The following is a 15,807-nucleotide window of genomic DNA, read 5'->3' as shown; positions in this document are numbered from 1 at the left end:
ACGTCTTACATCTCTTTCCTTTATCTGTTTATTAATTTCTTCACAGCTCCGGTACATCATCAGCAGCCATGGCATGTGCTTAGTCTTAATTAATGGCCAATTACCCAGAATGCACTTCTATACGGAAATAAAATAAAACAACCAATCACATCGTTGTACAATAAAGTTGGATACAAAAATAGGTCGTAATCCACATAATATAGGGGTATATTATTAACAAATGAGATAACATTATGAGAACACATAATTTAACACCCCCACTTGTTCTCATTTTTCAAAGCCATACATTACATTTCCTGAATTTAACCTTAAACTTTTGAATTTAACCAGTGTAATCTTTGTTACAGGTTTAGTCAATATGTCTACAACCATGTCTTCTGATGGGCAGTAAACAATGACTATTTTGCCCTCCCTTTGTGCATCACGAATGAAGTGATAATTTACATCTATGTGTTTAGACCTCTGTCTGTGCACTGGATTCTTGCTTAGTGCGATGGCACCCTGATTGTCTCCATGGATCTTAGTGCAACTGTAGACTTTATTATCCATACCATTTAACAGTTGGGTTGGATACAAGCTTTCCTGAGTAGTGTTTGCCATGCCGATGTATTCGGCTACACACGTTGATAATGCCACTGTGGGTTGTTTCTTTGATTTCCACGAGATGGCAGGGCCTTGCTTGGTTAAGCTAAAACAGTATCCTGTAGTGCTACGTCTATCTTCCACAGAAGATGCCCAGTCTGAATCACTGAAGGCTATTAGTTTTAATTCCTCATCTGTTTTAGTGAAACATAATTCGTAGTCCTAAGTACCTTTTAGGTATCTCAAAACATGTTTGGCAGCCACTAAGTTCTGATAGTACTTACTTACTATCCAGCGTGTATCTGGTCTCATACAGGTCATAGCATAAATCAGACTGCCTACAATTTCCCTGTATTCTTTTGGATTTAATACATCATTGTTGCTGCCCTCCTCCTTTCTGCCACTCTCCACCTTTAGCTCACATGGGGTAGATCTAGGTTTACTGTCTGACATTCCAAACTTTTCCAACATTTTTAGGATCTACCTTTTCTGACTCATTTTCATTTCCTTTCCCTCTGGTTCAAAATCAATGCCCAAGAAGCAGAATATTTTCCCCCAAATCCTTCATTTTGAATTGGGATTTCATAGTGTCTTTGAACCTGTTGAGCAGATCATTATTGCTAGCTGCGATGATAAAATCATCCACCCAGATTAACACAATGATAGTTTCACTATCTGTTTCCTTTCTGTAAACACAGTGGTCAGATACATTTATCACAAAGTTGTTTTCTTCTAAATTATCATTTAGAAGTTTGTACCAGTTTCTTCCGGACTGTTTTAGTCCGTAAATGGATTTCTTTAGTTTGTAAACTAATTTTTCTCCCGTCTCAGATGTCTTTTCAAAACCCTGTGGTTGTTCTAAGAAAATCTCCTTATGATGGATGTGCAGTTTTCACATCCATCGTATGGACTATTAAGTCGTTTTGATCTGCTACCCCCCCACACACACACACACTGTATTTTTACCCTTTGGTAGAGACGTCAGTTCAAATGTGTTATTTTCTTTAAGTGAATCAAGCTCTTCTTTCATAGCCCGCTCCAATCCTGGCCCCTGGGGTGACTTCAGGGCATCACTGTAGCTCCGGGGGATTCCATGTACTGCCCTGTAATAATAATCAACACTTACATGGGATACATCTGCATTATCAACATCTGTAATGTAGTCCTCTAAATATTTTGGTGGTTTTATTTCTCTCTTTTGGTGAAGATTTTGACTATGACAAGGTTTGGGGTCTGCACTGTTTTCATCTTGGACTACATTCTGTTGTTTCATCACATTGTGACTCATCTGTATAATCTGTGCTCAGATTCTCCTCATTATCACTCTTTGTCATATCAGTATTATTCTCAATACTGGGTTTTTCGGTTTCGTAACTCTGGATTTCTGAATCGTATTCAGTCTGTGTTTGTTGTTCAATACTGTTTCTGTTAATGAATTTCACCAGTCTGTGTTTTGACACTTTCTCTGTGTGTGGGGTCAGGGGGGGATCAGGTATACCGGGCTGTTTTTACTGTGTCCAACAAATATCCCTCCTTCCCCTCTCGGGTCTAGTTTCTTATGATCATGTTTGTAAGTATAACAATCAGATCCAAACACCCACATTTTTGACAGATTTGTTTTTCTCCCTGTTAACATGAAATATGGGGTGTTTTCAGTTTCAGTTTCAGTCATTGTAACATCTATTTCATACATGAGAAGCATGTTGTACAGCATAAGGCAATAATACTTTTGGTAACCCTTTCTCTAATAAGAGTGTTCTGCCCTTCAGGCATTTTATTTGAATTGAATGCTTTGAATTTGTGTTTCATCCAGACTTTCATTTTGACGTTTGTATTTTTGAGCTGCACAGGAAGTAGGCAGGAAAATAGTTTAGATCACCTTAGAACGCACGTGTGGAAAACGCTAGAAACGGCAGGTCGATTAAGAGTGCAGACGGTCATTACCCCAGAGAAACGGCTTCTTACATGTTGATTCCCCAGCAGAGGCATCGCTTGTACGTATCACATCTTTGTTGTAACTAAGTTAGCTCATTGTATGTTAATTACATGATGTAAAAAACGGAGTTATAAGGCTAAAAACTAAGTGGGAATGTTAAGAACTATGCATGTTAGTTTCAACACGTGGATGCCTTCAGGATAATGTTAGTTAAATGTTAACAGTTTGCTTTACATGTGATTTCTATACTTAAGGTACTGTTCAAGGAAACTAGGTGACTTAACTAATTGCAATACTTTGTTTGTTTTCTAGTTTCACTCTCTTTCATCTTTTGATCTCTTGATCTTATAACATGGATTCAATACAATGTGAAGAATGAAAATAAATCTGCAAACAAGAATCGAAGGCATTCTTCATGTTCATGAATAGAAGAAAGTTTAGCTCACTGTCTAGTTGGAGTTAGCACACCTCAGCGAGAACAGTATAGTTAAAAAGCGTTATTCAACTGGAGTTTCAACATCCAAAGAAGCAAGATAAGGAAAAAATGGAATTAGCCGGGACTTTTAATGCATCTGTACATACGAGAAAATCAAAGAGTTCTTCCTCATCGACATCGAGTGCAGCAGTAAGGGCGCGCGCTAAAGCAGAGGCGGCAAAAGCACGTGCAACATTTGCAGAGAGAGAGGCGCAATCAAGGTCCAAAAAGCAGAGAAGGAAGCCGAGCTACAATTAGGAAAAGCCAAGCTGGATGCTGAATTGAGCGCACTCGCACTTCAAAGAGAGGCAGCTGCAGCTATTGCCCAAGCCGAGGCACTAGAAGCAGCTGAACTAGACATAGGAGATTCGATCAGGACTGATCCATCTTCACTAGATCTGCAAAATGAAATTGCAACACGCACTAACGGATATGTTGAAGCACAAGCTGGGCTTGACGTATCACAGACTCGGGTATCCGTCCATACCACATCACCTGGGGTAGCCCTATCAGACGCAAACTACGTCACATGGCACCCTCCAGCAGAGCACAACTCTGAGCCACAGGGAGAGATAAAAGAGGATGAAACTCCTTACAGACCATCTAGGCATGATGCAACACCATTTCTCAGCGCTAAATCTAGGTATGTAACCCACATCAGCGCACCACTCAATGGAGGTCATACAAGTCAGGAAAGACGCGATGGACAACAAACAACGAACATTGGAGATAATGGACATCACACAACACCCGCTAGAGGTAACGGACAGCCCACAAAACCCAAGACAACACATCATCCTCGCAAATCACCATTTAAGGCAACAGCTCCATCATACGTACCCATGTATGCTCTATCCACTGCAAGCGTGGCACCTGGCACGATACCTGGCTCGTCGTGATTTAGTGAGTACAAGTCTCTACCAATTCGATGATAAACCTGAAAATTATCTAGCATGGCAGTCATCATTCAGTAATGCTACTACAGGCTTAGGACTCACAACAACTGAAATGTTGGATCTGCTGATTAAATGGCTAGGAACAGAGTCTGTCAAGCACATCAAAAGGATCCGCTCAGTGCATGTCGGAAATCTAGACGTAGCATTGAAAATGGCCTGGGACCGCCTCCAAGAGTGCTACACCCCACCTGAAGCAATGGAAAAGGCTCTTTTTAAAAGACTGGATGAATTTCCAAGAATAACAACCAAAGATTATGGGAAGCTGAGGGACCTAGGCGATCTTCTTATGGAACTCCAGGGTGCCAGAGAAGAAGGTTACCTCACAGGATTGACCTACCTGGATACATCCAGGGGCATAGGGCCCATTGTGGAGACCTCCCTTATGGGCTACAGGAAAAATGGCTAACAGTAGGTTTGAAGTTTAAAGAAGAAAAAAATGGCCACTTCCCTCCATTTGATTACTTTGCAGATTTCATCTGTCACGAAGCACGCCGGAGAAATGACCCCAGTTTTATCCTTTTATGTGCAAGCAGCAACGGGTTGAAGTCAGACAAAGTAGCCTCTAACAGCTTTGGGAGGAAAATATCTGTTCACAAGACAGACATCTCTCCTGGTAAAGACCCACCTGCAAACTCACCTGAGAGAAAGCCTGATGGGCCAGAGAAAAACTGTCCCATTCACAACATACCACATGCGCTGAGGAAATGCAGAACATTAGAGGGAAGGTTCTCGAAGAACGAAAAAGCCTTCTCAAAGAGCATGGGATTTGTTTCAAATGCTGCACTTCAGCTAGCCATCTTGCAAGAGACTGTAAAGTAAAAGTAAAGTGTGCGGAGTGTGACAGCGACCGACATCATGCTGCTATGCATCCAGGTCCACCACCTCAAGTCTTCAGAAGGCCTACAGCCCCATCAGACAATGGCGGGGAGGAAGAGGAACATGGCAGTGACAGCACAGCCATCAGCTCACACTGTACCCAGGTGTGTGGCCCAGGTCGAACAGCAAGATCCTGTGCGAAGATTTGTCTGGTCCGAGTATATCCACAAGGTCAACGTGAGAAGGCAGCCAACATGTATGTGATTTTGGATGATCAAAGTAACCGTTCACTTGTGCGATCAGACTTCTTCCAGCTTTTCAACATCAAGGGCCAACCATTCCCCTACTCACTCAAGACCTGTGCTGGGCTAGTTGAGACGTCAGGCAGAAAGGCAGAGGGCTTTCAGGTCGAATCACTCGATGGGCAGACCAGCCTACAACTACCATCACTAATTGAGTGTAATGACATACTCATCGACCGCTCCGAAATACCGACCCCTGACGCAGCCTGTCACCATCCACACCTGCGAAGTGTAGCGCCGCACTTACCTGAGCTCGATCCCAAGGCGGAGATCCTCATCTTGCTAGGCAGAGACATCGTGAGGGTCCATAAAGTCCGGCAGCAAGTGAATGGGCCTCACAATGCCCCCTTCGCACAAAGACTTGATTTGGGATGGGTTATAGTAGGAGATGTGTGCCTAGGGAACGCACATAGGCCAGCTGTGGGCACATTCAAGACAAATGTGCTAGAGAATGGCCGACCCACCTTTCTCAAACCTTGCGAAGGCTTCATGAAGCTGACTGAGGATATGTCCCAGGGAGGGGAGCAGAAGAACCCACCACACAAGACATCATTGGAGTCCCTCGGACTACAGGTCTTCAATGAGACAGATTCCGACAACAAACCTTCCCCATCCATTGAGGAAATAATCTTTTTGGAAATCATGGAACGAGAAATGTACAGAGGGACATCAAACAACTGGGTCGCCCCTCTTCCCTTTAGAGTCCCCCGGCAACGTTTATCCAACAACCGTGAACAGGTATTCACTCGCTTCACCTCTCTGGAGAAAACACTGCGGAGAAAACCAGAGATGAGAGGCCAGTTTGTGGAATTCATGAAGAAAATATTCGACAACGGACATGCAGAAGGCTCCTCCACAAGAGGAGAACGAAGAGGGTTGGTACCTGCCAACCTTCGGAGTCTACCACCCGCAAAAGCCTGGCAGCATCCGCGTGGTGTTTGATACCAGTGCAAAGTACTTTGGCACATCTCTAAATGATGTTCTTCTAACAGGCCCAGACCTCAATAACTCACTCATTGGGGTGCTGATCCGCTTCCGCAAGGAACAGGCAGTAGTGATCGCCGACATACAGCAGATGTTCCACTGCTTCCTCGTCCGCAAAGACCACAGGAACTACTTGAGGTTTCTGTGGTATAGAGACAACGACATGTCGAAGGACATCGTTGACTACAGGATGACTGTTCACGTTTTCGGCAACAGTCCGTCCCCATCTGTGGCCATCTATGGACTGAGGAGAGCTATCCACGAAGGTGCACACAAACATGGAGAGGACACAGTCCAGTTTGTCGAACGTCATTTCTATGTAGACGATGGGCTCATCAGTGTGCCCACCAAAGCAGAAGCCATAAGTCTCCTGCAGAGAACGCAGACCTCTCAGTGAATCAAACCTAAGGCTGCACAAGTTTGCCTCAAACAGGGAAGCCGTCCTACAGGCATTCGCACCTGAAGACAGAGCCGTCCTGAAAGACCTTGACCTCAGTGGTGAAGCCACACCAGTGCAACGCAGTTTAGGACTGTTGTGGGAGACAACGACAGACACTTTCACATTTGCAGTCTCAGAGCACAAGAAGGCCTTCACTCGCAGAGGAGTTCTATCCACAGTGAACAGTGTCTTTGATCCTTTAGGCATGGCCGCACCTGTAACCATTGAAGGCAAAAGTCTCTTGAGGGAACTCAGTGTTGACACATGCGACTGGGATGCACCTCTTCCAGAACAAAAGCCGAAGCAATGGGAAGCGTGGCGAGAGTCACTACACGACTTAAGCAAGCTGCACATCCCACGTGCATACACAGCAACGTCACTTTCCAATGCAGAGCACACAGAGTTATGTGTATTCTCTGATGCGTCCACAAAGCCCATTGGAGCTGTGGCATATCTCAGGACCATTCAAGCTGAGGGACAAGTCGAAGTAGGATTCATCCTAGGGAAGGCTAAGCTGGCCCCACAGTCCGAACCTACCATCCCTCGGTTGGAATTGTGTGCCGCAGTATTAGCCGTGGAGGTCGCTGAACTCATCCAAGATGAACTGGACACGAAGCTGAATACAATCAAGTTCTTTTGTGATAGCAAGGTCGTGCTCGGATACATTCACAATCAGACCAAATGCTTCTACGTTTATGTTCATAATCGAGTCAGACAAATTCGTCAGTCCACAAGACCTGACCAATGGTTCTACGTCAACACAGAGGACAACGCGGCTGACCACGCATCCAGGTCAGTTCCTGCGTCCAAACTGACACAGACAATGCGGTTCACTGGACCAGCTTTTTTGCACAAACAAAGACTACCTGAGGAAGACACAAGTCAGACATTTGGACTTGTAAACCCAGAATCAGATTCGGACATACGCCCTGAAGTGAGTAGTTTCCTGACTCAGACTCAAACCCAAGGCCTTAGCGCCGAACGTTTCCAGCGCTTCTCTTCCATGTGCTCCCTCACAAGGGCAATTGCGCTACTAATTCACATAGCCAGAGCTTACAGACACAGCACGTCCAGTGACTGTAAAGGATGGCACCACTGCAGCCTTCCACGTACTCCGGATGAGTTGGCTCAGGCGAGACACATCGTCATCAGAGCTGCTCAAGAAGATGTCTTCACAAAAGAGCTCACAGCTCTGGAGCTCGGACAAGCTGTAACCAAAGATGAGTGGGTGGAAGATTGAAACACGCTGACTTGAGCACTCCGGAAAAAAAACCCATCATCTTGCCCAAGAACAGTCGGGTTTCTCTGCTACTGGTTCGACAGTATCACGAAGATGTCAAACATCAAGGCCGCCACCTCACAGAAGGGGCCCTGAGAGCAGCAGGCTTCTGGGTAATAGGCGGAAAAGGGTTAATTGCCTCAGTCCTGCACAAATGTATAGTGTGCCGAAGGTTACGCCGAAGAACAGAGGTACAACTCATGGCCGACTTGCCACAAGAACGCCTGCACACATGCCCACCCTTCACCTATGTAGGAGTGGATGTGTTCGGACCATGGCAAGTCATCTCCAGACGCACACGGGGTGGACGGGCCCAAAGCAAGAGATGGGCGATGCTCTTTTGCTGCATGAGTTCCCGAGCCGTGCACATCGAGATCATTCGCTCCATGGACACGTCAAGTTGCATTAATGCATTGAGACGTTTCTTTGCCATAAGAGGACCTGCGAAGCAGATAAGATCGGACTGCGGAACAAACTTCGTAGCCACAGCAAAGGAACTAGGAATGAGCCAACAACAACCTGACAGCACAGTTTAGAACTTCTTGAGTCAGCAAGGGTGCTCATGGGTGTTCAATCCTCCTCATGCGTCCCATATGGGAGGATCATGGGAACGTATGATAGGCCTGTCGAGACGGATCCTGGACGCTATCCTACTTCAAGAGAACATTCAACTTAACCATGACCTCCTTCCATCATGAGGGTCCTGTGCACCCTCATGATGGAAGTGTCTGCAATAATCAATGCCAGACCTCTCGTTCCAGTGTCCACTGACCCAGAGTCACCCTTCATACTATCTCCTGCAATGATACTTACCCAGAAGATTGGGGTTACCCCACCGCACGGAGACCTCACAGACAAGGATCTTCTCAGCAGGCAATGGAGACAAGTCCAAGCCCTTGCAGACAGATTCTGGCGTCGCTGGCGTCAGGAGTTCCTTCCCACTCTGCAAGCCCGCCGGAAATGGAGAGATTCCCACCGGGACCTGAGAGAAGGGGACATTGTGCTCCTGAAGGACAATCAAGTCGCACGCAACATGTGGCCTATGGCGATGATCACAGCTGTCTTTCCAGGGAGCGACAGCAAAGTAAGGAAGGTGGAGCTCAGGACATCGGATCAAGGTTCTCCAAGGTGTTCCTAAGACCTGTGTCAGGGGTAGTTCTCCTTCTGCCAAAAGACAGAGACAGAGACATTTAAAAGTTCATAGTGACCTTTAAGGTCAGACGGGGAGTGTTCTGGCATTTCATTTGAATTGAATGCTTTAAATTTGTGTTTCATCCAGACTTTTATTTTGACGTTTGTATTTTTGAGCTGCACAGGAAGTAGGCAGGAAAATAGTTTAGATCACGTTAGAACGCGCGTGTGGAAAACGCTAGAAACGGCAGGTCGAATAAGAGTGCAGACGGTCATTACCCCAGAGAAACGGCTTCTTACATGTTGATTCCCCAGCAGAGGCATCGCTTGTACGTATCACATCTTTGTTGTAACTAAGTTAGCTCATTGTATGTTAATTACATGATGTAAAAAAGAGTTATAAGGCTAAAAACTAAGTGGGAATGTTAAGAACTATGCATGTTAGTTTCAACACGTGGATGCCTTCAGGATAATGTTAGTTCTAAGAAATGTTAACAGTTAGCTTTACATGTGATTTCTATACTTAAGGTATGGTTCAAGGAAACTAGGTGACTTAACTAATTGCAATACTTTGTTTGTTTTCTAGTTTCACTCTCTTTCATCTTTTGATCTCTTGATCTTATAACATGGATTCAATACAATGTGAAAAATGAAAATAAATCTGCAAACAAGAATCGAAGGCATTCTTCATGTTCATGAATAGAAGAGAGTTTAGCTCACTGTCTAGTTGGAGTTAGCACACCTCAGCGAGGACAGTATAAAGAGATATCTCCCCATCTCAAACAGGGTTCTCCACTGTCTCTCGGCTGTACCGTTTTGGTGGGGAGAGTATGGGGATGACGTTTTATGCCTTATACCCTTTTCCCTTAACAGTGACAAAAATATCGCTTGTGTATTCAGTGCCATTATCTGATCTTATACGCTGAACCCTGCCATATGGCGCACTGTCTGCAAGGCATTTCTTTGTAGCTAGGGTCGTGTCACTTTTGGTTTTAAGGAAGTAAACAGACCTGAAAAATCATCTGTGAATGAAATAGCATACTTATGACCATCTCGGGAAGTTGGTTCAATGGGGCCTGCTAAGTCTGTATGTACCAGCTCCAGGGGCGCACTAGCTTTTGCATCAGGTTTCTTATTTTTGCTTTTGCTGAATTTTCCCTCATTGCACACATTGCAGTCTATCTTGGTGTTACCTGTGATCTTCATACAGTCTACCAAATTTGGTAATTTTAACACATCATTAATATTGCAGTGTCTCAAAATCTCATGCCATGTTTTGACATCACAAGATAAACTCACTTTGTCAGTGGACATCATATCATTTACTGTATTTGTAACATATTGTTTGTTATTTACCGTTTTCGTGCAGTACAGTCTCTCGTGCACCTCTATGCGGAAAACAGTCCCATCTTTGTGAATCAGTTCATTCCGTCCCTCTTGGAATGTCACCGTGGCTCCATTAGTCGTGGCTGCTTTCACAGAGAATATGCTCTGTGGATATGACGGTATGAATAAGGCCTTCTTCAGTGTGACTTTGCTGCATCTTCCTTCTCTGTCCTGCAAACACACCTCTGCGTCCCCTTGTTTCAATGCCACGTTGTTCATCCTGGTTCCATCAGCTAGCTCCATGTAGTGTGCATTTGGGTTAAAAGTCTCGTCAAATTTTGCGAATGCGTCTTCCTCAGTGATGATGTGTGATGTTGCTCCACAATCTTCACAAACATTATGAGAACACATAATTTAACAGAGAGCAACTGAAAACAAGCCGACATGGAACTTAGGCTGTTATTTTGAAATAAGTATAAAGGTAATTGAAATTCTGTTTTCGATTGATTAGTGAAGATAAGTGTGTTGATTTGTTAAACTTTTGAATGAAGGCTAACAAAGGCTAACGATAAAATATTGACCAAGTTACGAAGTCTGAAGAAGTGTCCATTGTAAATAATAGCCATTTTAAAAGTAGAATATCTTAAAAAGTATAAAATATTTCAAAAATCTGAAAAGAAGCTCGAGATTCCAAGCTGATATGAACATTTTAAAATTCGAGTCTCTAGGTGAACAATTGAGGAAGGAGAAAGTCCCAAAGTTTGTAGAGAATAATTAAGAGGAAAGACAGAAAGAAAGAAAGAAAGAATACAACTTAAAGGGATACTTCACAGATTCAGAACCGGCGTTCTATCATTATAAAATCGCCATTGTAATATTTAATTTTTTATTTTTTTCCCACAGTCTAACCCAGTCTTCCCTTAGCCCAGCTTTCCTGATCTAAAGTTCTCCTGACATGACGTCAAATGACGCGTTTGATGTCATCTCAGTAAAACTTTGCTTGCCTGCTAGAAGGGCCGAGGACTTCAAAACACTGCTTCCGCAAATTTGTAAGCCCACCAATAAGGAATGAGAGGGGCAGGAGCTTGTGTACGAGGTGTAAAAACAATGTACGCCATGTTTCTTCACCGTTTAGCTCGAGAACTATGGTGTGTTCCTCAATCCTCGGACGCCAGACATCCGAGTTGAAACTCGAGGATCTCCCAGCTTTCTTGCAGCATTTCACACCAAGAGCAGTGATGACACCCTCAACAAAATAGCTGCGCCTGTGAAGAGATTTATAAGGGGTCCTACTAAATTCATAGGAACCCTATTGTAATCATTAGTACTATTATTAGGGGTCCTACGAAATCCATAGGAACCTTATTGTAATCGTTAGTATTATTATTTTTTCCTGACAAAATCGGCTATGTCTCAAAAACTACATGGTCAACAGTTCTGAGAATTGGCAGGCTCGTAGAACTCGTGAAATGAGTGAGGGATGACAAGGATGGGCCCGAATGAACTGGCCCACTCCTTCGAAGTGCAACATACTCAACAGGCTACCACTAGGAAAGTGCAATATGGATGAAACTTGTTATACATGCACCATTTGTCATGATGAACAACTTTCATACTGCAACCCATACGGTCAGACCATTTGGATATAGGGCAGTGACCACAACTTGACCAAACACACACAAATTAACTCCTTTGGCGCCGAAAGTGGTAAAAGCTGCAAACTTGGCACACGTGTACCAGGAGATTGTGGGACTATACGGTGTTAAATTCATAGCAATAAGGCCAAAGACGGCAGAGATATATATTTTTAAGTGAAATACACGCATATCTTTGATGTTTAAACAGCTCTAACATTGCATGAAAAACACGTAGTCTGGCTGGCTACAAAGGGTAGATTCCATAGTACACCCATGCCAAATTCCAAGTCGATATCTGAAAATAGAAATTGGATGCATTTGTTTGAAGTTGTCTTTCTGAACTGAAGCCATTCTACAATGCAGTCTGGGCCTTAAAGCGGTACACACGTAATAAAAAAAAAGGTCAGTTTGCCAGTGGATTTTGACACAGTATGCTGTAGAAACATGGTTGTTGATTGTTTTGATATTTTAACTTCCAGTAAAGGGTTAGGGTTAGGGTTAGGGTTAGGGTTAGACCATGTTTAGGGTTAGGGTTAGGGTTAAACCAGGCATAAAAACTGGTTTATGCCTTAAACCAGTTTTTAAGGCATACCAATGCCATGTTACCATACCGACCAAGCTCACCATACCTCCACGAACGGAAGACTTCTATTTCTCAAAATATAGGGTTTGGGTTAGGGGTAGACCAGGGTTAGGGTTAGGGTTAAACCAGGCATAAAAACTGGTTTATGCCCTAAACCAGTTTTTAAGGCATACCAATGCCATGTTACCTTACCGACCAAGCTCACCATACCTCCACGTACGGAACTACGGACTTCTATTTCTCAAAATATACGCTAATCTGCACTACTATAAGTATTTCCTTTGCTAATCTTCCACTCAGTGTTCAAACACAAAACTGCATATATATTTACATGTCACTTGTATTGTATGAAACTCTCCTCCTTGATTTTTAAGGTCTAACATGCCCCCCCCCCCCCCCATTACATCTCTGACCTCCTCCAGAACTACAGCCCTACCGGTACTCTCCACTCTTCCCCCTCCACACACTCCACACACTCTGCTCCTCACCACACCTCCTGCATGGCTGTCATCCATGGGGTCCCGAGCTTTCAGCTGCAGGGCTCCAGACTAACTTTATGCGTTGGTTGCACTGGTGCGCCTTACTTTTTTTTTTAGGTGCACCAGCACAAACTTTAGGTGCACCAAATTTTTCATTGCGTCACCTTTAACGCCATAACTCTCCATAACTTTCATATAATGTGAATGGTTTTGAACAAGAATAATGGTGCGTTCCCGGCAACCCGTAACCCGTGTTTTCACTTGTCTTTATTTGAAGCACAATTATCTATAAAAATAAAAATAAAGTGTTTCAAGTTTTTCACTGAGCTGAAATGGAACATTTCAAACTAAATAATTAAGCAAAATAAATCATTTCCAAATAAAAGGGCTTGTGCGGGTAATTCAGACTCTCTGAATAACTACTCTCAGTAGTAGGGCAGGTTGGAACAGCAGGCTTAGTTTTTTTGAATGGAAAAACATGTTTTTACCTCGCTTAATTTTCCCCCTCTTTTGTCACGTTTATTTTCTTTATCTGTTTCAGTTACTCTGGCGCTTAGGTCTTTCGCAATTTTAAAAAAAACACACAAGCAGTGAACAGGACCAGAGCCAATCAGAGGCAAAGAACCGACCGAGCTCTTTCTCTTATTGGTTTAGACCACGATATGATCCTAATATTAATGATCCCCTAGGATGGGAATCATTAATATTTATTGATATCGTTACCATTTTCGATACTCCTTAACGATCTGAGTCTTTATCGATACCACTATCGATACTTTTCTATTAATTGGTGGAAATACGAAGCGTTTTTAGTGATGAGGAAAATAGTTAGGAAATAAATAATTGCATTTTGAATTAAATATGTAATTCTTAAGAAATATTGACATCAGTAGTTTTAGTTATGTAAACTAAAATGATTAGAGCACTATACAACTGTATTAGTAATACAGAAACATGAGTAATACAGTATTACTCATGTTTCTCACCAAAAACTCAATTTACCGTTTCTTTATGTTACATTTGAACGCATCATGTTAACAGTCGTTTTACTGAGCCAACCTCAACACATCATCACGCAGCGCATCTAAAACTTTATTTACTTTTTAAGATAACTAGCTTGTACGCTGCTGATTACCGATTTCACAATTGGATAACTATTTTTTTTTTTTTATTATTATTATTATTTTTTTTTTATTTATTTTTTTTTTAGCGACAATGTCTGTGTGTGTGATTACCGCTCGTAGTTTGAGTGGATGATTAAGACGGGCCCGTCTGTGGTGCGACAGGAGGAGGAGACAGCGTCTTTTCAACTCGGAGACAGTCGAAGGTACTGCATTTGGTCTTTATTTGATGCACAATGCTAATGGGCTTGGCCATTGAGGCTGTGTTCCCCCCTTTACAATAAATGATTTTCGCCCTTTTCGCACGTTCAGCCATCCTCGCGAGAAAAGTTAACTGCCAGACTTCATTTGTGTTACTTGTAATACCTGTTTGCTTACAATTCCATTCAAACACATTGGTGGACACGCTGCAGTGATTGGATTGATTTGATTTAAATGCCGTGACGCGACTCGAGGGACACAACATTACGTTACAGGACCTACGGGACAAAAAAATAAATAAATGAACGACAGGACGCGATAGTGGTATGATTTTCGGGTTTTGAAAAAAGTGGAACCGGGTCCTTTGATAGAACCGGGTTTCGATCCCAATCCCTAACAATGATTGGAGTTTGATTACAGGAGAACACAGAGAGATTATGCGATTGCAAAGGAAATTTATTTTTTCACCCGGGCAGCGGTAGTTGCACCAGTGCGACCAATAAAGATATTAGTCGCACCCTTAAATATTTTGGTTGCATGTGCGACCAAACTGGTCGCACTCTGGAGCCCTGAGCCGTACAGACCCACATCTTCAAACTGGCATATTCTACGTAATTCTTAGTATTTTAGTCTGTTGTTTTTATTGCTTTGTATTTATCTTTAATCTGTTTTGATAGTGTGCAAGTGTTTTCAATCTTTTATTAATTAAACATGTAAGGTGCCCTTAAGTGGCCTGAAAGGTGCCCATAAATGAAATGCATTTATTATTAATATTAAGATAACATTATGGCTCCATCAAAAGCAATGTACACCAGCCATTTACAGTTAGACATCTTTAATCTTATTTGCATACAGTAGGCCTTATTTCCTCTGAATATTGAAATAAAAAGATTCTCACAATTGCTTTTCTGTGTATATATTTTGTCATTTGATTCTCGTTTTCAGAAACAGAAAAATATATTAAAAAACGAGTTGTAATTAAGATTTTTGTTTTAAAATACAAAAATGTAAATGTATACACAAGGTTTTTTTCTTTATTAGGTCGAAAATTGACAAACTAATCTATAATAATAATATAAATTATATATTGTAGCGGCGACCAAGAAGCACACAGAGTCAGGTTTTAACTCAACTGTAGCTCTGCGTCCCATACACCGCACGACTGCAGGCTACTTTTATTCCACACAAATGCATGAGAAAACAGCACACCAAATGAACAAACATGACAGTCAGTGATGGTGGCCGACACCAATAAACACACATGTAAGCATTGAACAACACACAACTAAACAACGACCTGAACCCATCAACCCCACTCAACCCAGCAATAAACAAAGACTTAAAAAACCCCTTACATCAACTGAAAACACTTAACTCCCAGGATTCCCTACGCGACCCCAGAGTGGTCGCCACAGAGCTCCCACCTGAGGGGTCAGTCGTCCCCGACGACCCCATCACCCGACACATAGTCCTTATTTGTCCAGGGACCTGGCGCCGCCGGCTAAGCCGCTGAACCCCTCCAGGGCGACAACCGCAGGGCCAACGGCCCAGTCCGGGTAG

Source organism: Pollachius pollachius (genome assembly GCF_949987615.1).
Source record: "Pollachius pollachius genome assembly, chromosome: 2".
NCBI lineage: Eukaryota > Metazoa > Chordata > Actinopteri > Gadiformes > Gadidae > Pollachius > Pollachius pollachius.
The sequence above is the reverse complement of the archived record's forward strand: the minus strand, read 5'-3'. Positions refer to the sequence as shown.